We start from the raw sequence: 16,750 nt of genomic DNA, 5'->3' as shown, positions 1-16,750 counted from the left end.
AATGTGATAACATTTGAAGGTACTCACTATACAGTAATACACCCACTATGGAATACCTACTGTTTAGTAATTGCTCAAACATTAGTTCCTTCATTATTCCTACCCCAACTCCTAGCACTTCTAAGTACTTATCAGCAAAACTTGTATTTTAAGTAAGCATATAAGACTTCCTAAGTGTATAGATGAGGTTTCAATCATTTAAAAAAATTTTTAAATTTCCCTTTGGGAAGAAATGAAAGCAGCTTGAGCAGATATATAATCAAATGATTGCATTGGGTTGACTACAAAGTTCTAAAGCAGAAATAATATTTAGAGAGAAGATTTTTTTTTTTGGTGGGGATGTTAATACTCTGAGTACCTTAAAGGAATAATGTAGTAACTGAAAATACAATATTAGAACACAAGTACCTGTTCTCTCTAAAGGAACATCAGTGTATCATAAAAGACCAAAGTGATACATTTCTGATTGCTTTAGTCTTTTTCTTTCTTTATATATAGCAAAGCATATATTCCCACTGCTCTGTTGCTGTAGACATTTCAAGGAGATTGGTGTGTTTCAATAGGTTTCCTGTCCTTCCTTCAAAAGAAGCAGAGTGTATGAAAAATCCTAGGCAGATCATTAAAATTGTAATAATACCCCAATGTGGAAGATGAAAGGGAAGATCTCTGCCTCATGCTGGATTTATTTTTAGTACTCAGTGGTGTGTTTTTTGTATGGTACTTGGATCAGGTCGTCCAGAAGGAAAGGATCACATTAACATTGGTGTTTGCGGTGAGATATAATATTATTTAGTGGGACTATAGCCTTTGAAACCTAGATGAAAATGAATGGAGACGATCCTGCATCAAATCCCATTTATTGTAACCAGTTATTTTGGCCAGTGATGTGCCTGACAATTCAATGTAAACTCATCCCTTTTTTATCAATTTATTGCCCAATTTCAGTTAGCAATCTATTGCCTGAAACATGCCAGACCACATTCAAAGTCTGTCAGATTTACCCGAGAGTCTTAGATCATAATCTATCTGCTTCCACGTCAATAGAGCCCTAACCGCTCCTCAGAATTTTCTAAAAATGCAAAGTCAGTAGGGTTGGATATCCTAACCGCTAGTAAGAGGTGGCTCAGTTATTGATGGCCCTGTGACTTCAAGTGAATCCTGTAGCGGCTACCCTTCCTCTTTGTTTCTGCCTGACTTTTCCAGCTCCCCTGTTGCGTTAGGGCCTCAGCAGATTGAGATTTGAGGAACACATAGGTGGCTGAAGGAAGGCAGGCTAATTTTTTTTTTTTTTTTTTTTTTTTTTTTTTTATAAATTTATTTATTTATTTATTGGAGGCGCTGGGTTTTCGTTGAGGTGCACGGGCTTCTCATTGCAGTGGCTTCTCTTGTTGCGGAGCGTGGGCTCTAGGTGCGTGGGCTTCAGTAGTTGTGGCACACAGGCTCAGTAGGTGTGGTTCACAGGCTCTAGAGTGCAGGCTCAGTAGTTGGGGCGCATGGGCTTAGTTGCTCTGCGGTATGTGGGATCTTCCCAGACCAGGGCTCGAACCCGAGTCCCCTGCACTGGCAGGCGGATTCTTAACCACTGCGCCACCAGGGAAGTCCCCAGGCTAATTTTAATATCTGGGGAGTTTTGGAAAAGGTTGATGGAGAGGAAGTTTTAGAAATGATCCAGAAACTAGAAATTTACATTTGATTTCATCTACCATTGGCATTGCAGGATTAGCTTTGAATGTTCACATAAGAAGAGTAGTTTTCACAATGACCCGTTTTAAAAAAAAAATCACACTACTCAAAAGTGTTAGTAGACAATGTTCTTTTTGCTAACATTGTGATTCTGGGCAAGATACTTAACCATCATCCTATGAAGTAGGTGCTACTTTTATAAACGAGGAGACTAAAGCCGAGTGAGTTAAGTATCTTAACTTAGTTCATCTTAGTTCATAACTTAGTTCATCTTCCCCATGAAGATGAACTAAGTTATAAAGCATGTGTATGGTGGTACTTGCGCATATTAAATATAAATATAATACATTACATGATTTAAATATTTACAAGATAGAGAAGAGTAACCAAAAAGTATGACCTTTTAAATAAACAAAAAGGTGCTGAGTCTTTATGCTGTTAGATTTTAATTTAAAGATTTGTTAAATGCTCCAAGTTTCAGGTCTAAGCAATTTAAAATTTTAGTAGGAGGCAGAGTTTCACCAGATTTCTTTCTAGGACTACAGCATAAAGTGCTAAGGCTGCTTTCATGTCGTTTACCTCCCTTTCTTTTTCCTGTCCATCACAATAACCAATCTGTTCTCCTCTTCCCCTATGGATACGGTTCCCCTGCAGGTATTGACTTTGAGAACTTGAAATCAGTCACAAATTTGTACAACTAAATATTGCTCTCAGGAATGCCAATTTTTTTAATCTAAAAATACTAGAATTCTATTAGGTAATTTTTATACTGAACACTGTGCATCATGGAAAATGATCTCTGAAAAAATGTAAAATGTGCCTCAGCTGAGTATTGCATGTTTAAAGCTTTAAAGCATGTGACTGTACATCGGTATGAACACATTTTTTTCCCAAAGGCTTTTCTTTTTAGAATCAATTTCACCAGATTGTTTTCTAGGTCAGGCACAGTATTTTTATTCATTTTCTATTCTCTTCTTCAGTAATTTTAATTAGAATTATGTTAGTCATTATTCGGCTTTCCATATGTCTTAGTATCTGCATATTTTGCATCTCTCTGTCTTCTCTGCTTCATTCTGGGTAATTTCTTTGTGTGTGTGTACGTGTGTGTGTCTGTGTGTATATTAGTTATTAATTTTCTCTTCAGCTGTGTTTTATTTTCAGTTTAGCCCATTGACTGAGATCTTGATTTCAACATTATATGTTTCCTTTCCACAAGTTTTATTGCAGATATATCTGTCATTCTTTAACAGTCTCATTTTGATAGGTGATCTCTGATTTTATCCTCTGTTTCTTTAATCATTTTGTATGTCATTGTTCTGTATTCTGTAGCTACATTTGTAATCTCTATAGCCCCTGGATCTGTTCTTTCCCCTCTCTCTCACTGGTGGCTTGTTTTCAACTATGTTTGGCATCAAATATTGTGAGTTTCTTGCTTGATCCTTTGTGCCTAAATTGAAAATCTGAGAAACTGTTCTGTAGAGAATTTCCTTTTTTTTTCCTGCTGGTGGTACCCTCCAACCTGGAACTACCTAAGCTCTGCATGTGAGTTGTAGGTCCTTGTTCTGAGACTCGTACTGGCCCAAGGCTGGCTTAAGGCTGAGTTTCCAGACAGCGTTGCTACTATAGCGCCGCCTTCTGGGAACTCTGCTCCTCCTGGATGTCTGCTACCAGTCTGGACCCAGTGACTTTTTCAAAAGAGAGTATGTCCCTGGGAAATGTTCCTATTCCTCTGAGGTGAGCAATATTTCACACAATATGTTGTTTCCAAACTTCAGTTGTTCTATAGAGGGATGTTTCCTTGAACCTTCTGGTCAGGCATATCGCTGGAAGCAGAAACCTGTTATTACTTGTCATGTATATGCACACTTCACAGGCAACCTGAGCATGTTTTGCCTTATCATTCGTGAGTATTTATAGTTGTTTGGATGAGTATATGTTAAATAAATGACATCTATATATGTATGTATGTATCTATCTATCTTTCTATCTATCTATTATCTCTCTCACTGTTTTATTAACGTTTTAAATGATAATATTATCTGTTAAATCTGAAACAGTCAGATTTTAAAAGTAAATATTCAATATTTGTTTTATTATTTTGTGTCATGACTTATTTATATTCTTTTGTATATACCAGATATTTCATTTACCTAAAAAAATGGCTACATAGTATTGAAAGGAGATGTAGGAAGAATTGTTTGTCAGTGACCTCACAGAAAACTTTAGCATGCTCAGCCTGATTGTTTATGAGTATTTTGCAGTGCTTTGGGCAAGCACTTATTACATAAAATGACATCAAGGAGGAAAGAGAACATCTGGAAATAGGAAGATAAGATTATTAGATGAAACTGAGGATCACAAAAGGCTTGGATTATATGTATAAAAAGAAGAAAAAAAACCTCAGGTATATTTCCAAGGCACTGAGCCACCCAACGAACTGGGTAAGTTCAGGAATATAGTGAATTCTGAGGCCAGCTCGAGGGAATGGGCAGTGTCCTCAGAGATGCGTCCGGGCTCACTCGACTGAATAAATACACATAGACTTCGTTCTGGGAATCGAGCCAGCTCACATCAAATGGCAGATTGAAAACTTCAGCAAAACTACTAAAGTATTTTATATTTGAATATTTACAATATCATCAGTTCCTATAAAATAATCCTCTCCATAAGGCTTTAAAATAAAAATCTTCTTTCTACTGAAGTTAACTTTTCTATTATACTCAATAAAATCAAAAATGAAAAATCACAATGAAATCATGCATTGGTATGAAAAGAGAAGGCTCATAATCTAGGAGTCTAAAATGTAGTTTTTCTTTCACCCAAAACAAATTCTCAAAATATATTGAGGTCTTAGTTCTTGAGAAGAATTATGGCACAACTTGCCAGAAGTGGTCTTTCCAAAGCGCTTATCATCATTCTGTAGCTGGTTTTTAGATTTTAATGGGTCTCGTTTTTATTTGACAGTAACAGTTGTGTAACAACCATGTGCTAGGTCCCAAGGAATTCCAAGGCAAATAAGACACGTCCTCTGCCTTTTGTTTGCTTACAATCCGGCAAATCACAAAGAAGCAATTAAGGTGCAAATTTTATGACACATTAGGGGCAAAGAAGGTGCTTTTTGATTTGTATTTGTGCACTTGACACGATAAGACCCAGTTAATAAACATATATATAGCTTTATAAAGCCCACATTTTAATGGTTTGGAAGAATATACAAAAGTATTAACTGAGTGATTATTTCTGGGTGGTGGGATGGTCATGTGTGAATTTTACTTTCTTTTTTTGTCTCTTTAAAACATATTTTCTGTAATGAACATAAATTACCTGTTAATAATCATTAAAATGGATTATTCTTGTTTAAGTATTCAACAAGCAATGACAATGGCCCTTTTAGGTAGGGATTAAAGTGTTGTCTTTAATCTTTAAATTGTGGCCCTAACACAGACCAAATGCTTGTTGCTGTGGTTACAACGGTGAGTAAGTTATCACAGTTCTACCTTCGTGGAGTCTAAAAGTCCAGTGGACAAGGCAATTAAATGAACAATTACAAGTGTGGCAAGTACTGGACTGAAATAGGAAATGTACAGATTTTATGGGACTTAATAACAATAATAACAGTTATATGCCAAGTATTTAAAGATGTAATCCTCATAGTAACTTTATTAAGAGTGCCTAATAATCACCCCCTCCCCAGGTTTCACTTATGAGGAAACCAAGGCTTATCGAGGTTGAAGTAAGTTGCTCAAGATTACACAGTTTATGTGCCAAAGTGTCATGAGGTCTGCAGCCTCTTTTCAGATGGTTTGGTCAAAGGGCAGTGTGTGTCTGTGTGTGTGTGTGTATCGGTATCCATCTCTCTCTATATTATCAGTATGGCAAGCTATTAACTGTGCTGCTCATTGTACTTTTCTTTCAAATTTACTGTGGGAATAAAAAATTTCAAAATTAAAAGGAAGGTTACACAACTGGTAAGAGTTGGGAGTCACATCCAAATCTAACAACCAAACTCATGTACTTAAGTGCTCAGCTACTGCCATCTTGTATGTAATCTCTCCATTCTCGGGCATATGTATAATTTTATATGAGGAAGCAGGAACAACATATAATATGTAAACCGACTGAAATGTCATAATTCTCTCGTAGCTTCAGTTGAATATTTTTAAAGATTATATGCAGTTTGGACCTTGGAGCAGCTGACTTGTAATCCTGTTTTGTATCTGTTTTCTGATACATGCTCAATTTGACTGATTGTCATTCAACGGGTACTTATTAATCACCTACTCTACATTCAGTCCTGTGGTAGATGTAGCTAACACAGAAAAGTTCAAGAGTTCAAAATATCTATCTTTTAAAGAGTTTAGAGTCTGGTTAAGTAGACATGATGATACATGACAAACAAGAATGACCAACACCAACACAAATATATGAGCAGAATTTTGATGCAGACTCTAAGTGCTCTAAGAAGTGAAAAGACAGATACCGATGTGGTCTGGAGTAATTAGAGAATGCTTTGTGAGGAAGGCAGTCTTAGAATTTCTTTGAAAGATGGTTAAGATTTGAAAGTTTAGGAAAGGACATTCCAGATGGAAACAATATAAGCAACGACACATGAGTATTTTGTGTTCATGGATCAATGATGCAGCCTGATAGAAAGGATTTGTACAGAAAGGGTGTTTAATAGTGCGATGAGTTGGATTGGAAGATATAAATTCTAAGGTGGAATTTCTTGTAATAGAAAAAATTACAAGTAAAATAAACTAAGGTTATATTTATCCGAGGTGCACATGATGAAGCTTTCTTTATGAAAATCTTTATGCTCTACTTTTTATTGTTGAGGCTGCCATCAGAACTCCTTTCAGTGAATCGGGTTTTTTGTGTTACAATTACAGGTTTCAGTAAGACACACACACACATTTATATATATATATATATATATATATTTTTTTTTTTTTTTTTTTTTTAAACTGTATTCACTGCAGGGAAGTTGTCAGATACCTTGCTTGCCACATCCCTCAGGGACCCTGATGTTGGGAACAAGGAACTTTTCTCCCATGTTCTTGATTCCACATGGAGGAGGCTGCAAACTATATATCTCTTTGCCCCTCACCTGCTCCTCCTTTGGGGAGGGGTGAGTTAATCTGATGGGTGATTTTGGAAGGAAGAACTGGGCAAGGGCAGCTCATTCCCTCTCTCTGCTCTTCTTTTTGGGAGTGAGTCTGTCCACAGAGTGTGCTCTCAACTGTCCTCTGCTGTTCTGGAAGCCGTGGTAAAGGGGGGCCCTGCTGCCTTTACTGGGGGCCACGGCAGGGACTGGCAGAGGGAGTCGACCTAATTCTGGGTTCAGTGTGTTAAGCCTATTCGTGTACAGATATAGGTCACATTCTCAAACTGCAGCTTTATCAGTGGTAATCTTGTTATTGTAGCTTCACTGGCTTGTTCCTTTCTTCTAATTTCTCAGCTGACAGAAAACCTGGGTAGGAGAGAAGGTTGCTATTTGTTGAATTTCTTCCACACCCCATCATCTTATGAAAACAATGTTCATATTTGGACATTGAAAACTATGAATGTACATCTTTCATTTCATTTTCTTCATCATATTGTTCAAAACCAGTTCTTTTACTAAATTAGAACAATTGTATATGCTTTTATAATCTACGTATTTGTGTTTTAGTCCTCCCCGATATTGTATTTGTATTCTAATTTCTACTTTCTTTAGTTCTGATTTTTTAAATTTATGATGAACTATTTTGTTTATGTGCTTTCTACATGCCATCTTAAATATTTCTGTGGAATTAGGCCAAGTTTAAATCATATAATACTTCCATGATATGTTGACAGACCTGAAAGATTGGCTGGGTATAGAAAATGAAGGAGAGAAGTTAATTAGAAGTGAGTCAAAATCTCACATAAATGACTGTAAGTAGGTGGCATTGCTGTGAGATGTCACCATCTCACAGATGGCAGGTGATGGTTTTCAAGTGAACAAGGGACATCTGAGTGAAATACCCAGAAGACGGGGCATTAGAGAGGAGCTTGGGCAAATGAAAGAAAGAGAACAAATTGATAAAGAATGAATGAGGAAGGTTGGAGGGGAGAGAGAGAGAGAGAATAACCATATGTTTTGGAGGAATTTCCATAGTTGATGTAAATAAAGAGGAAGCACAACTAGAGAATAAAATGAAAAGGATCAGACAAAGAAGGAGGAGAAAGTAATGTTCCTGAAACTGGGGGAAAGAACAGGTAGTAAACATGCAAATGCTGCAAGTTCTGTCAACTGCAAAACAAAGTTTTAGGAGAATGATGATTGTAAGCCTATTGCTAGGCAACAATCTCTTTGAGGGATTTATTTCATCTTTCGTTAATTTGTTTACCCCATTCCAGAAATGTTTATACAGTGCCCAGCATAATACTATATAATTTGTGCTTGGACGTGATAAGAACTAAATAAAGGATTCAATGGATGAATCTAGCTAGCTGGTATGTTTTGTAGAGTGGTTCTTCCTACAAGGCTCTCCCCTGCTTTGGAAGGCTGGCTGTGAGTGTATAGTATGCGGGTGTGGGCGTCAGCTGGAATGTGTGAGCAGGAAGTATATAGCCAAGCTGGCCCGTCTACTGGACGATTAAATAAGAAGCACCTAATTCTGTGGTATCCCATCCACTCTAGGAACCCTGCCCTTTCCAGGTGTGTTGTTCAATGTTTATAGAGAGCATTTCTTTGATTTTAGTCTAGGGCAAAATGCTGCTGCTGCCAGTCACTTTGCACACGTGGACGTGGAGGCAAGTTGGGGGAGGGGGCTGCTGTTGCAGCTGCTGTAGAGACTGTCCTTTGATTGATCACCTGATTTCTGCCCCCCTTCCCACTCAGTTCAGGGTTTGGAGCTTCTCTGGAGCTGAGCTGGGAAGAGTGGCTTCTCCTTCCCCTGCTGCCTTCTCCTCCGCATGTTCTTGACCGCAGTCTGTTCCCCCAGCCCCTCCTTTTCCATCTGCATAATTCCACCTGCTTTCTGTTTTCTAGAAATCATTCAAATCTGTTAATGTCACTCCCTCTTCTTGGGGCTGCTATGAATTTGTTCTCTCTTTTTTTGGCATAAATTATTGTCATTTCAATTAAATCTTTGCAGGAAGGGATGGTAAATATATGTATTCAATCTACCATCTTGCACTGGCGGGCAACTCACTTTGTTATAGAGCAGAAACTAACACACCATTATAAAGCAATTATACTCCAATAAAGATGTTAAAAAATAAATAAATAAATTGCCAAGACCCTTACTCTGTTATTGTTTTCCTTACGGACGTTTGAAAGATCTTCATTTCTCAAACTGCATTTATGATAATAAATTAATTGTGATGATAAAAACATCTGTTTCCCCTTAAAAAATCATTATATCTAAGGGCGAAACAGAGCTTCCAATCAGCAAAAGTAAACTATGACATCAAACTGAATTGATGCAATTCCAGGCAAGAGCAAGAAATTTGATATTTTTATTTTTTAACACAGCTATTGTGTCAGAAAATAAATTATTAATGTCAAAAGCTGATTCAGATATTCCAAATATTTATCAAACAAGAGTTACATTTTATGCACTCTGCTAGACTCTGGGTGTATTGGTGAATAAAATGCCCTCAAGGCATTTGTGGAATAGTGGGAGAGACATTAAATACACATAAGTATAAATAAAATTGTGGTCTTTTAAAGGAAAAATGTAGGTTACTATGAGGAAGCATAGTAGGAGGAGCCTAATTTAGTTTGGAGGATCAGGAAAAATCCTCTTTGGGAAGTGACATTTAAGCAGAAGCCTAAGATATTAGCTAACAGAATAGCAAGGGGAGTATTGGAGGTGATGGAACAGCAGGTCAGTTGCTCAACGGGGTAGGAATGGGCCAAGAATGGCGGAGAGAGGCCCAAGATGAGGCTGGAGAGAAGGGCAGAGACCAAATCAAAATCCTGCAGAGTCTTGGATTAATATCCTAAAAGCTGTCAAAAGGTTTTACCCTTGGCATTGATTTGACCTGGTCTGTACTTTTAAAGGTTTGCTCTTTTTAGCTTTGTGAAGAACAATTTGGTAAGGTGGTACTACCGCAGTAGTATAGGTGAGAGATGATGGTGGCATGGCTAGAAAATGGCCATGGACATTGAAAAAGGTAGATAAAATTGGAGACACACACACACTCACACATTGTATTGAATTGATAGAACTTAGTGATGGTTGTGATAGGTTTAGGAAGGGAAGTTGAATAACTTCTAGGTTTCTGATTTGGGCAACTGGTGAGATTGAAGTGCCATTTACTGAGATGAAGGATATAGAATAAGGATGAATTCTGGGGAGAAAAATTAAGAGTTCAGTTTCTAATTTTTACTTGGGAGGGAGAAAAATCCAAGTAGAAATGCTAAGAAGGCAGTGGATCTGGATCTCAGAAAAGAGATCTTGGCTAGAGATATAAATTTGGGAATTGTCATCATATAGATATTATTTAATGCCACAGGAGTGGAAGGTATCAGGGAGAAAAAGAAAAAGAGAAAAACCACACGACTAAACCCCAAGGAACCTCAACATTCAGAGGTTGGATAGAGAGGAGAAGCTGCTCTGAGAATTTGAAAAGAGTCAAAGAGGTCGAAGGAAAACCAAATGAGTTGATGTCAAGGTTTCCAAGAAAATAGAGTATTTTAAGAAGGAGGATATAAATGGTTACCCCTTTAAAATATTCCTAATATACCTTGTATGTTCAAGGATCCATATTACCTTTTTCCTGTAAAGGTTTCAGACAGAGATGAAACCACATTCTAAAGCCAAGGAGAGATTCTGGGAGTGGAGCTGGGCAGGCGGTCTTGGTGGTATGTGTCACTGGTTATTGGGAGACCAAGCAAAGAAATGTGTGTCAAGGATCTGGCTTATCTAGTGCCTCCCCCTCCTCCACACTGCTTCCCACCTCAAACATCTTTGCGTCATAATCTCAACAAATATTATGCTAACATATTACTTGAAAAATTGTTGTGAAGACAATACCATTGGAGAATTTCTCAAAGAGAGAAATTTCTCCTCCTATTCCTGTCTAATATAGTGCTCTGGACCAGACTGAGAACAACTGAAACAGTTAATACAAGTAGTTTTATTTTACAAGTAGTAGGGGAAAAGAGCATTCGTTTTTAACTCAAGTTTTCTGACTGATTTTATGTGAATTTATGTGAATCAGATAAGTCTTTGACCATGTGCATCTGAACATTAGTTGAAAACTGAATATCAACTTCTCGAGTCCTTCTACCCCCGGCTAGTTTACCATACTTTATGAAGATAAGATTATAAAGTATTGTCTTTTTTTTTTTTTTTTTTTGCATGTTGTTTTTCAAATCAGCATAACAACCAAATATTACTTTTCTGAGTTTTGTAGTTGTGCAAATGTAAGAGAAAATACTAGGTGAAATCATATGAAATTGTCATTTGATTGAAAAATGGCCAAACCTGGGCAATTTCATGTAGTTCCAACTTAATACTTGACATGTGTCTAGCAGTTTATCCCAGAAATGGCTCTTTGTTTTTGTTGTTCAAATAGTCTCTCTTAGTTACTGTGAGCTATGGTAAATTAACTTGTACTAAATTTAATTTATTTTATTTTGAATTTTTATCTCCTTACATACTTTCTGTTAAATGGTTTCAGACAGTTCTAAGGAAGGAACTTAATCCAGAATGTAGTGAAAAGCTTTCAAGTTTTACTCATTCTTTTCTAGTCCTTTCCTTATGCCTAGGATGTAAATGGATGAGATTTCATAGAAGCTCGTCCTGTGCCTCAGAGCTATATTCTAGTATGTTCTTGAGCAGTGAAGGCAACAGCTCAGAAAGATACCTTTGGCTCTCTTGAAGGATAGTAGCTTTTATTTTATTGCTCTTCTCAGGCAAGATGATCTTTAGCTATTTTATGAGAAATTTTATAAGAGAGCAAATTTCCAGTGCTTAACCATGATCTTCTAATAAGGTCTTTCATTCTTGGTCAGAATCAGCTCTCATACTGTTGAATTTATCTTTAAAATTTTTTTATTTTTTACTTTTAAAATTTTTTATTGAAGTATAGTTCATTTACAATGTTGTGTTAATTTCTGCTGTACAGCAAAGTGATTCAGTTATACATATACATACATTCTTTTTCATATTCTTTTCCATTATGGTTTATCACAGGATATTGAATACAGTTCCCTGTATTCAGGAATCCCTGCTATATAGTAGGAACTTGTTGCTTATCCATTCTATATATGATAGTTTGCATCGGCTAACCCCAAACTCCCAGTCCATCCCTCCCCCACCCAGCCCTCTTGGCAACCACAAGTCTGTTCTCTATGTCTGTGAGTCTGTTTCTGTTTTGTAGATCGGTTCATTTGTGTCGTGTATTAGATTGCACCTATAAGTTTTATCTTTAAATTTAACTGAAGCTGGAATTGTTTTGGGGCTGCCAGATAGTAATTTAAAAAATTGTGAATAGATTCAATACTCAGTAAGATTAGATATTGATTTTATGTTTGCATGAATACACATGAAAAAAATAATTTCAAGTTTTGTTATAGTTGTAAATAGGTAAGTAGTATTCTAATTCACGGAATTTGAGTTATAGTTACTCGTGTGCATGTGTTTTAAATTTGAAAAACTGTCAATGGGAAATAAATTGAAATCGAAGTTAACAAGGGCCTGTTAGTTCCTTCCTCCTAATATAGACAAATTATTTGAAAAACCACAGAGTCCACAATCTATGGACTCTAAAATGATACACATAGTTGCATTTTCTTGAGATTGTACATGTAGTATCTTTCAGAAGGTTGGGGAAACAGAGAAAAGAATAAAGGAAATCAGAACCCTTTGTAAATTTACTACTAAGAAATAAAACCTATTAATGTTGTGTTGTGTTTTGTTTACACATATGTAACAGAACGTGGTCATTTAGACTGTCCTGATTTATTTCTTTTTTCTTTGCTGCAAATGAAAGGTGGTACACAACAATTTCTTCTTATCTTCTGGAAGGGGCTGAAGATGAAACTTTCCCGACACTCAAGAAAAGGCAAGCTATTGTTAAATATAGTTAAATAGCTTTTAATTGTTTAATTTTGTTAATTGCTTAATAATTAAAGATATGAATTGCAGGTTTAATGGGGCTTCTGGGTGTATTATAAAAGAGAAGAGGAGTGTAAGTTTTGAGGAGGGATGAAGTGCTGCTCAAGAAAGCCTGAAGAGAAAAGGTGGGCTGGGGGGATGTGTGGCATGGGATGGCAGTGGAGAAGTGAAGAGTAACAGAGATGTACCTATTAAGGTGGGAAATTTTGTCCAAGGAAGGAGAGGGCCTGATTTCTGGGAAGTCTCAGATGAGTGAACCTGACAAAGGGATGCTGTAAGGGGCGTTACTGAACTTACCAGGACGTGCACTGGACCTGAGTCTCTGCCCATTGATAACCCAGCCTCCTGTAGTCTCCCACAGCATTTCACCCTTTCCAGCAGGGCCAGAGAAGGGTTTGCATTCTGTCTGTAGCTAGCGTTATCACTCATTGCCCAGCAGAAGTGATCCTGTCCATGACACAAGACTTCGCTTGGTCCCTGTTTGAGTATCACATGTGAACATCCCTCCACCAGGGACCTGGGAGTCTTTCTTAGTTTGGCTTCTTCTAGAAGTATATCCGAGATGAAGACTGAAGTACGAGTAATTTATATGAGGATGATTCCAGGAAACCCTGGTAAGAGGGTGGGAAGATGAAATAGGGGAGAGATGACAGCCAATAAAGGGATCCTAGTCAAGCAAGTAACCCCTGTAGATAACTGGAAACTCACTGAAGAACTCTAGGAAACTGCAGAACGTGTGCCTCAGGGTTATCCTCACCCCACGTGAAAGGAACTGTGGCATTTATACCCCAGTTCCCTTCAGTCATTGGTTGAATGCTGCTCCTGTGGGTTGTTAATTCTCTGACACTTCCGACCTACCACGTGTGTGGACAGAGAGGCTCTGGCCACCAGAGAGGGTCATTAGACAGTTGGAAGTCAGCTTTGTGCACTACAATGGTAAAGTTTGAGGGTGTATGGGTGGTACACTGACAATCTCTGCTACAGTCTGCCCCTTGGCACTGCTCAGATCCACTCATGCTCCATGATGAGTTCATTCCATTCTGTCATTCATTCTTCAAGGTGGCGACCAGTCACAAATGCTTAAAAATTTTTTTTCAGCAGGTGCCCTCTAAATCCCTTGACTCCCAAACATACTTAACCTCTGTGCCTGTTTTGTAGAAGAAATTCCAGCTCGCCATGAGAGTTGGTCACTCTTGCTTGTCTAATAACTCACATTGTCTGCTGATCTATTAGCATGAACGATGAAAATGCCTGGGAGGCAGTCATAGCTTTAGGTTTAGTGGACCCTTACTTTGTCCTTTACTGTATTTCCACTCACCCAGGAACCAGGATCTTTAGTCCAGTTGACCTGAAAGCTGAAGGAGCAGTAAGCACAAACTCCTTGAATAATTTACTGGGACTAATGGTGAGAAGGGCCACGTTTACTCTCATTCCTTGGTGCCCGGACCTACTTCAATCCTAACTGTTGACACAGAGCAGCAGATAATGGCCATTCGTTCAAAATACGTACTGCATCCTAACCTCATAGGCTATTATCCATCCCATAGCAGGCGGCTCAGCTGTGCCTTTAAGATGTTGTTCAAACATCCTAAAAGGCCAATAGCTTTTGGCGTGAAGTATATGGTAGGAATGAATGTGAGCTGCTCTCCAATCCAAGCAAATGCAAACTACTTCAGATACTCTTTCCTGTAGGGAATCGAAAAGAACTCCTTCAAATCTGTAGCTTCATTCCAGACTCTGTGCTAATTTCTTCTAGTAAAGATACTACATCCAGCACTGCTCTAGTGACTAAGATTGCCATTTAGTTAAGTTTACTGCAGTCCGTTATCATTTTCTGTGACCCATGGGGATTCTGTGTGGCCTAAACTGGTAAATTACAGGGAGATTAGTTGGAGACCACCATCCTGCCTCCTTTAGGACTTTGAGGGTGACGCTAATTTGCCATTCTTTCCAGGACGTAGTATTACTTTGATTTACAGTCTTGGATGGGGAAGGGGCAGATTTAGAGACTTACAGGTTGCCTTTCCTTACTATTGTAGCTCTTATTCCATAGGTTAGAGAACAGAGGTGAGGGTTATACCAACTGCTAAAATGTATCTACCATAATTATGCACTCAGACTGGGAAAACGACCACAAGAGGATTCTTGGTCCAGATCTCCAATTATTGCTTTGCCTCTGTAAGTTCCCCTTCTAACAGTGGGACTATGACGATGTTTTGAATCTCCTAATATCTCAAGAGTGTCAGCTCAGACCATGTAGCCAACTGTTCTCAAATAATCTGGGCGTTATCTTTTTTTAAAAAATAAATTTATTTATTTATTTTTGGCTGTGTTGGGTCTTGGCTGCTGTGCATGGGCTTTCTCTAGTTGCGGCGAGCAGGGGTTACTTTTCATTGCAGTGGCTTCTCTTGTTGCAGAGCACAGGCTCTAGGTGTGTGGGCTTCAGTAGTTGTGGCTCACGGGCTCTAGAGCGCAGGCTCCGTAGTTGTGGCTCACGGGCTTAGTCGCTCCGTGACATGTGGGATCTTCCCGGACCAGGGCTCAAACCCGTTTCCCCTGCATTTGCAGGCAGATTCTTAACCCCTGAGCCACCAGGGAAGTCCTCTGGGTGTTATCTTTATTGTAATGAATATCTATAGGTCCCTTTATAGAAGGATTGGGGAATTTGTTATGTTTATAATTGCTATGGTGTCACGGTGTCCTTCCTCAAGAAGTCAGACTCTTCTTCAACCAGTGGGCTTTGAGTCTGAGAATTGGCTTGGACCTGGAATCAATCTCATCCAAGGAACACTGTGATATATTAGCCATTGCCACAGATCTTTGTGGGTCAGGATTCTCTGATGCCATTTTAGACTTGTTGCTGTAATGGTTATTGTTAGTGTTGCTACTTGGCCTCTGCAATTCTAGAATCCATTCATCCGCATTGATACCACGGAGCCCAGTTGCATACCATTAACCCTACCATCAATCCTGGCTTACAGAGAACATCCAGCACTGAAATTTTCAAAAATGTCTTGTACACATCAGTAGCATATTACTGTTTCTTTAGTGGAGAGTGTTCTCTGGCCTCCTGGGGAACATATACAGCTGATGAGTCCTCTGATTTTATGTATAATAGACACATCCTGGCATGTCCACCTTTGGACCAACCTTGGGCCCCCTTCCTTAAACATCTGGCAAGGAAGTTCTGACTTCCATCTCCTTTACTGTAGACCATCATTTTGTTCCTAGCTTCAAGTAGCTATTCCAGCAAGGTATTAGAACAGGTTACAGGTATCTATCTCTTCCAGATGTTCAATCCTGAGTCACAGGAGAGTACTCCTATATTATAAATATTTCCTTTACTCAATAGTATTTTCTGCTTCCTTTGGTTCAGTACCATTAAGATCCATTCCCAGGCATGTTCTCCCATTCCTGGCATGACGTAGTAGCCAGGTCCTCCAGTTCTTTTCATAGATAATCCCTTTCCTCCAATCAGAGAGACCCACGTTTAATCATGCTGAGACTTAACCCTAGTTATTGGCCTGGAAGTAATCAGAGGAGGTGGGAGCAAATCTTGAGGAGGCAAGTGTTATCTTGTGAGACATCTGCCATAGGTGTGGATTTTGCATGATCTGTAGACAAGAGAAAGCTGCTATCTTAGCAGGGGGATTAGACAATTTCTGCCAGCTCAGAAGATTTAGGGAAACCTAGGGGTTCAAGTTTCTCAAGTGTGTCTAACCAGATATCCCTGTTTCAGTTTTCTGAATCCCACTCCTTCAATATCTAGGGTCTTCTCTAGACTTGCTGGACTCAACTCAGTCTCTCATTGTAATGGCTAATCTCAGATTCTAGGCTTGATATTCAGCAGCTGCTCTTTTAGCTGCAAGAGTTAAGTGTCTCTAAAGGCTGTCACGGAGGCCATCTTTTCGTTTCCTCAGTGTGCTCTGATTGATTGACCTGAGCCTGTCAATACTTTTCCTTTAGTGCAT

General features: G+C 38.5%; 1 long non-coding RNA gene across 1 annotated transcript in view; it reads left to right on the top strand.

Moving 5' to 3' along the window:
* The window catches only part of LOC132372439 (uncharacterized), a 71,159-nt gene extending 58,430 nt beyond the window's left edge, over window positions 1-12,729 (top strand). Inside the window, exon 3 of the long non-coding RNA XR_009505190.1 lies at window positions 12,655-12,729. This is a non-coding gene — a long non-coding RNA (uncharacterized LOC132372439). The remainder of the gene's footprint in view (window positions 1-12,654) is intronic.
* The last annotated feature ends 4,021 nt before the right edge of the window (window positions 12,730-16,750 follow it).

Source organism: Balaenoptera ricei, chromosome 10, assembly GCF_028023285.1.
Source record: "Balaenoptera ricei isolate mBalRic1 chromosome 10, mBalRic1.hap2, whole genome shotgun sequence".
Taxonomy (NCBI): domain Eukaryota; kingdom Metazoa; phylum Chordata; class Mammalia; order Artiodactyla; family Balaenopteridae; genus Balaenoptera; species Balaenoptera ricei.
Note: the sequence above shows the minus strand (reverse complement) of the source record. Positions and strands in the feature narration are given on the sequence as shown.